Below are 8,182 nucleotides of genomic sequence, written 5' to 3'. Positions count from 1 at the left end.
ACAAGTTACTGATCTTTTCAGTACAACGTACCAGACCTGAATGACATTTCCAGGCCCGACACACTTAAAACATTACAAACAACACTTTAAAGTACATCAAACACCTAGCAATTCTTTTCATTGTAACAGTGACTAAGAATTCACAATAGCAGCACCTGTTTCATACACTTGATATATTTATTTGCAAAGAATAAGCACTGACCAACAACCTACCTCGATTGCTTGAGTGGTTTTCCAACATTAAAATCACTGCCTTATATTTCAACAAACAATTTTTAGAAAAATTAATTTCTGAAGTGCAATGCAGTATCATTGCCAGTTAGTGGTTAGTGCTAGGATCTAGTCCTGCAAAGCATTGACCACTCCAACATTTGCACAATAATAAACCTCAGTGGGACACTTTCAAGTACCTGCTTATAATTAGTGGGTGAACACTGATGAGCCTTTCCACAGCTGCTGCAGAATTTACCACCTCCTGATCTTTACTCTACTCTTCTGACAAGCCTGTTGTCTCATAACACTGTCAAAGAGCTGAAAAAAGGCTTTTATTGAGACTCCAATCTTTGTGCTCAGTATGAATCTACTTTCTCTACCCAGCTACATTAAAAAGTAAAACAAAACTGAAGGCACCTTCCCAAGCGTTGACAAACCCCCAGGACATATCCTTGTCCATTTCCCTTTACTACAACAGGATGATTCAGATGCCTGTCAGTAAGTGCAAGTTTGTAAAGAAGTCACACACAGTTGTCTCAGTACACAAACTTATATTTGCATTATGCCATTTTCCACTGTGATCATGCCACTGGCACACACAAAGTAAGCCTACGGCAGCACCCATCTGCACGTGCTAAGCTCTGAGCAACACTTGGCTGTAGAGCAAAATGTGCTACAAGTGGTGCTGTGCCTACCATAAAGTAAAAGTTTTGTCTTTGCTTTTACTTTATAAGCCAAAAGTGGCAAAAATCCACCTTACATAAGTATTTTCAAAGTTGTCCTATACTTGTGTATGTTTTCCCTTCTGGTTTCGTTGCTTCTGGTTTAGCGTTTTTGCTTTAGAGCAAGAAAAATATTCCTGTAATGGCCAGGTTCTTATTTGCTCGTAATAATTATCTTCAGATCTGCTATATGCAGCTGCTTCTCCCCCCAAAATTGTGCATAACAGAACTGTACTGTTACCCACTGGATGAGACACTGGAAGGGGAAACCTGAATTCAACAACTGGTTTTACCATGGACCTGCTGGATCCCCTTGGGCAAGGCTGTACCTTTGTATGTCCTGACTAATCAGGTTACAAACTTTCCCAGCGCAGGGACTGCCCCATAACTAGATGGTTGCACAATGCATGCAACAACAGGATCCCCCTAAGGTCTGCTGTAAGACTGTAATAACGGAATCGGAATTTGGTTCAGAATAAGAGATTAAACATTATAACTCTGAATTTCTGTTAGAAAACAATTTCTTCCCCATTCTAGCTGTGTCAGTTTTCTTTCAATCCTTGACAATCTGACGACGAGAAAAAATACAAATAAAGCAATTGCACAGGTCGCCAGCACATGAGAGAAGAGGCAGCAGAGCACTACATCAGCCACGGTTTGCTGAGGGATTGTGCCAGGAAGTCAGACAGATTTCCTCGAGGTTTCCTAAGGAGTGCCCAAGGAGCGCATACAATACCGCTGATGTAAGTTATACCTACTCTACTATGAAAACAGTTTTAATACAAAATAAATTAGCTGTGGTCAGCCACAGACAGGTGTAACATTGCCTCACTACATTAACCACTGAATTGTCTCCTGATTTCAGAATCATAAGCGGTGACATTGCTGCTGAAGATTATTTCACTGAGGAAGGTATCACACTTCCATATTAGTGATGTCAAAACCCAACATATTCTGCAACTGGGTAGAACGTTTATTTACCACAAATTTGCTCTCCCTGCCTACCTATGAAAAGAGACCAAATGAGAAGTACAGCAAAACCTGTTGGCTTGCGTGGTGTTCACAGGTTGCCCCCCTTTGCTCAGAGAGTGAAGAGCACAGGCTCAGCCTTTCTTCCGTAGCTAGCTCCAGTTAACACAGAAAGTGAAGATTCCCACTGTAGCCAATGCCTAAGGCTATCAATATTCTAATGTCCTCATGTTTACACAGTATCTTTCAGGAGAAAAAGGAGACACTACACAACTTGCCAAAAACCCCCAACACAAAGAAAAAACCCATCTGGATTAAAAAATTATTTGCAAATATTAAATTGTTAAGAAACATAGTTATTCAACATATTTGGATACAATGTTGGAAAGCATGTCACTGGATGGAGATCTAGGTAGCCAGAAATTAGAACCTGACCAGGATATTGGGACTGATAATTTTACTCAAACCTACCAATCCAAAGCTATGTATTATAGAATACCTCCTCATATTATTTTGCCTTTTGTTGAACCCAGAATGGTATACTTTTTGTCATTTATATTCATATTCTATATAAGTTATTAAATAAGACTTCAGCTTTTTGGAGATGTTTCTTAACTGTAAGTATGCACAGATTTAGATTGCTAAGCAGTATTCAATAGGATGGGTTTGACTCCCTCAACAGCATTTTCATAAATGCAAAGTAAGTTTTTACCTCTGATTTTCTAATACAAGAGGCAATAGGACAATCTTTTTGCTACTGTTTTTACTGCTGGTAAGAGAACAAACTTTTCTATACTATGAAGCACTCACTAAGAATTCTTGATCTGTTTGTAATGAAAAGACACTCTCTGCAGGAAGTGCTGGAAAAGTCTCTAGAGCTAAAAAAGAAATGCAGAAATGCTGAACAAAGTGTCCTACATGAACCTAAACCTGTATGCGTAATGACACAAGCAATGCTCATGAGCTAGCAATGAGTAGTTCCCAACTTTTAAAAAAATACTATTTTTAAATAAACAAAGCAACTATTTGTTAAAAATACTATAAAGTACCATGACTTTGTTTTAAAGAACATTTTTTACACTTTTTATTTTTCTCTTGGTTTTTTGTTTGGTTGTTTGGCTTTTTTTAGTCTTTGGGGTTTATGTTTTGACATTTGTGCTTATCTGAAATCATCAGAGTTGAAAATTTCCTTCAAAAAGAAAATGACTTGGAAGTTAAGATTCTCATGTAACAAACTTCAACTGGGGCTCAGGGTTTTAAGGAAAACAAATAACATGAGATGTGGTGAAACCTTCTAAGATAGCAATTGTATTCCCAGACCATTCAATAAAATAAAAAAAAAAAAAAAATTTGTCACAAGAGTATGTGACCACTGTCTCAAAGTACAAAAGTAAAAATATTTATTTGGGTCCTATATGCCGCATAAGCATTTATTTATCTACCCTTACAGTGCTGTGTAATAGAAAAAACAAGTCATGCACTATGTAACTGATTCTTATCTCAGCAAGTGTTTCTGCTTCTTTTAAGGCAGTAGTTTTCCTTTCTTCCATGATAATATAATAGTAATTTAGTTTTCTTCCATGGCGCTATATAAAAAGAGTTCCTAAACAACAGTGGGTTATTTTAATGAGATCTTGTCTACTTTACTCGAGTTAGTATTTTCTGTGTCTTCGCTGGGACTGTTCCTGTGGGTCACACAGGATATGGCCTTCAGTGTGGGTGGTAAGTTAAGTCTTTTTCCTTCATGTCACTCAATCTTATTTAAGTACTAAAATCCTACTCACCCATTTTGCTAAGCTTACTAGCAGCACGTACCTGTCTTCTTACTCAAAATAAAAAAAACATTTAAAATATATATTCAGAAAAAATGACCTTACGCACAGAGGTTCTGGAAGTGCAAGTACCTTGATTGGAAACCTGATGTGGCAATTAAAAGTAAAGTAGTAATGAACTGTGGAAAAACTGGGGAAAAAAATTAAACACTTAAATCCGAATTACTAAGAAAATGTAAAGGATTCTTAAGCTACAAAAAAACAGAAGACGGTCCTCTGAAATGCAGAAACAGCATGTCAAAGCCTAAGTGAAATGTTTAGCCATACAGGTGCAAAAGAGAACACGGCTTCTGTCATACTGTTAATGTTTTTATCTATTTACCATTACCATGAGTCAGATTTTATGAAAAACAATTTCTACAAAGTTGCAATGCAATTAGTTTCACTCCTCCCCTTTTATGATTTATAATTTAGATTTTCCAACTTATTCTATTTCAGAAAATAGCAACCTTTGATTTCCAAAGATGTTGAGTATTTCAGTAACACAATAGAAACATCTGTTCTTGAATGAAGCAGATAAATAAAGCTAATACCTCTGCGCTAAAAGGACAGTCTTAAATACCCTATTATATAATTACAGGGTAAATTAGCTGGTCAATTAAATGGTAGAAGTGCAACAATCATGGTTCTGTCATTCAGAAGAGATCTAGTTTGAGCAGAGACAACACCTAAACTAGTCAGACATTTCAGACAATTTCAATATAGAAGCAGGGACCGTCTATCCAAGCTAATAAATACCTTGCACATGCACGTTCATCACCACCCAAGATAACAGTCCACAGGCAATTCTGACAAAACTTAACATTAAGCCTCCAAAGGTACATGTCTATTGGAACTATGACTACGTGCTGAAAGATATATTGATTTCCAGAGAAGACATTTCTCTGTACTCTGGTAGTGTTCATATGACACTTAGGTTTTCTGTAGTTGATGCTTACATTAAACCAGTTCCTGCTGCCCCAGGACAGGGTAGGTACAAAGTGTTTTTATGCTGAGAAAGTGCCCTTGATCCTCTTTTCAGTCTTCGCCAGTATGTTTAATGTGAACTGATGATATTCATCTATACCTAGCCTGCCCCCTATGCCTAGAAGGCTTTTTGTATCTAAGAACAATTCACTGGAGCCTCCTGGAAACATTCCACATCCAACATTAATACAGATACAAGCTACTGTTGATACCATTGTGGCATTTCTTTGAGTGCAGAGGACTACCTATGGCTGAGCAACCATGAAGGATGAAGTGAGTGGGCCAGTTCCTGCAGCTCTTTTGACCTGTTATGAAAGCTGTCAGAAAAAACAGAGCAGTTAATTGGCAATCAGGCCCAATCATTTTCTCCATCCCGGCAGGCAACTGGCAATTTCTTTTCCAGCTCTTCATTTCAAATTCTATTTGCCTTGTTTCCACACGCAGCTGTTTCTGCAATGACAATGGACATTGCAAATGCTAACTCAAAAGCTTATTTTCTTTTGTTGCTGTTCTTTTTGCCTGGCATTAGGAACACACCTCCTCTGTCCCTGGTGCAAATACCACTCCATTGCTGCACCATCCTTAAATCTGTTGTTTCTAATGTCAGCCAGGCTAGCATAATTTGCAAATACAGGTTGTGCTTTTATGCCAATAACCAGCTGGTTATTAGTATGGACTATCTATAATTACGACACATGAAAATTCTGTTTCTCTTATTGGGCTTTGAATCAAACTGCTATCAGTTTTTAATGCAAAAAAAACCCTCACAAAACCCACAGTATAACCTGTAGCATTCCTGCATTAGTTTATCTGGGATTCTTTAAGCCAATGTGGTGGAAACAGGGTAGCTTTCATGCTCCATTAGTCTCTTTTAAGCTCTTGCCAGATTAAACTAGGAGTTCTATCCTGTCTCAGTGAGAAAAGAGTGCATTATAAGGTAAAAGACATACAAAAGGAACTTTTAAAACAAAGATATGCATCAGATGTTCCCTTTAGTCAGTAAGGAGAGGAGAAAATGCTGCTGTATTTTAACTGAGGAAATGCTAATTAAACATTAGTGGAAAGACTTGCATATAATAAAAATCTGAGCAACGGAACTAACTGCCATTGATATACAGAATGTTAGCTTTATATGAATGTACACACACAGAGGTTTCTGATGACTTTTCAAGAAGATAAAACTATCCAAGTTTTTGTTTGCTCTGTTTGGTTTTGGGGATTTTTGGTTGTTTTTTTTCTTCCCCAGCTTATACTGAAAGATCTTTTTACTTATGCCAAGATTATTCTTGATGCCCAAATATAAAGATGATTAGGGGCCAACTAAATCAATCCTTTAACAATGTGAAAGGACAAATTATTTTTAGTGTTTCACTGGTGGTCTATAATGAAACAGCAGTGGAGATTATAATTTTTTTTTTAAACTTAGTGGAGATTAACTTTTTATCTTACTGTGATAAGTCTTTTAATCTTTATGACAAAATGAATAATCAATAGGGTTCAGTGACTTTATAATTTTTTTATTATAGTCTACACTGGTATAGGATACAGAAAAATAGCTTATCTTTTCCATATCAGTGAAAAAACTGCAGGAGACATTAGTAGGAGAGAAATACACTTCATGTTACACAAAGTGAAAGAAGCCTTGATTGCAGAATATAGTCATAGAATACCAGGTTGGAAGGGACCTCAAGGATCATCTAGTCCAGCCTTTCTTGGCGAAAGCATGGTCTAGACAAGATGGCCCAGCACCCTGTCCCACCGAGTCTTTTTTGTGTCCAATGTTGGGGAATCCACCACATCCCTGGGGAGATTATTCCAATGGCTGATGGTTATTGTGAAAAATTTTCCTCTTGTGTCCAATCGCAATCACCCCAGGAGTAACTTGTACCCATTACCCCTTGTCTTTTCCATGTGACTCCTTGTAAAAAGGGAGTCTCCATCTTCTTTGTAGCCACCCTTTAAATACTGGAACATGGTGATAAGGTCTCCCCTAAGCCTTCTTTTCTCAAGGCTGAACAAACCAGTTCTCTCAGCCTTTCCTCATGTGGCAGGCTTCCCAGTCCTTCGACCATCTTTGTGGCCCTTCTCTGGACCCTCTTAAGCCTGTCCACATCTTTTTTGTATAGCAGGGACCAAAACTGAACACAGTATTCCAGGTGTGGCCAGTCCTCTAACCATAGAAAGAAAGAATCTAATACCTCTGTAGAATGATGAACACTGGGTCTTATAAAAAAAGAAGATACAAAAAAAAGATCCACTCCTAATGCAGCAAAGAGGATACTTGTAAACCTTTAAAACAGGAGAGCTCCAAAACATCAAAGCTAAATAAATACATACACCTGTATATATAAAAAAAAAATTAAAGAGATACTGCAACTGCTGAAGGACATTGCTAATTTTTGAAAGAAGAGGCAGGGTATAATTACGGTATCAGGTACAGTCATTAACAGAGTAGTATGAGGTGGAAAGTTCTTTTAGTATCATACCATCAGTCTGAAGCTTCACTACCTGAAAGAGTCAGAAATTATGTCATAAACATGGCTGGATACATTTATGACCATCGAAAGTATTTAATTACTGTAAGTTAGAGGATAACAATGAAGAAATGTTACACTTCAACATATAAACTAATAATCCATGGAATTGTCCTCAGTCTTCTACGTACAGCATTACACAGTGAACAAAGTACAATCTAAGAGGGAAAAATTGGTATTTTTTTAACTTCTTCCAAAACCATATGCACTGATCTTTGTTAGAGGACGACTATCAAACCAGCCAGAGTGGTAAGTTCTGTGCCCATGAAATATATATCTTCTGTAAGGAGGACTAGAAGATTTACACTGAAGTTAATTATTCACTCTACAGGAATTTATTCAACAGAGTACAGTAACTCTGGTGAATAATAAAATCAACATTTTCTACTATGCCTTCAAGATAAACATGGGTGACTCAAGAATAAACAGTAAAACATAAGCTGAGATACCTAACTGTTAGACTGGTCATGGGCCTGATCTGATTTCACTTACTATGGCATAAGTACAGAATAATTTCACGACGCTTAAGTCAGGATGAAGAGCAATCCTATTATAAAGCAGATACGAGTTTACTTCAGAAAGATACCTTTTCATCCAAACAAAATGCCTTCAGCTTCCTTTGGCTGCCAAGTATAGAGAATAGCCATGCAAATTCATCAACAGTATCAGTTTCACATAGTTTCCTCCACATGCATCATTCAGGAGGATCTCAGACTGCCTGTGCTTTGTATTGTTGCATTCAGCACTCCGAATAAAAAACATCAATGGAAACCTTACCTATGCCAGAAGGACCACTTCTGAGAAAGTAATTCTGAAAAAAATGCTCTTGCATGCAGAGTTCATAGAAGTACCTTTTCTGAAACATTTGCCAAACCTAACCTGTTTACAGTTTAGCTACACCAACACTTTGGGCTGAATTTGCCCAAACTGGTTCTCTCAGACCATG

The sequence above is a fragment of the Haliaeetus leucocephalus genome, unplaced genomic scaffold, assembly GCF_000737465.1.
Source record: "Haliaeetus leucocephalus isolate CR32 unplaced genomic scaffold, Haliaeetus_leucocephalus-4.0 Scaffold240, whole genome shotgun sequence".
Taxonomy (NCBI): Eukaryota; Metazoa; Chordata; class Aves; order Accipitriformes; family Accipitridae; genus Haliaeetus; species Haliaeetus leucocephalus.
The sequence above is the reverse complement of the archived record's forward strand: the minus strand, read 5'-3'. Positions refer to the sequence as shown.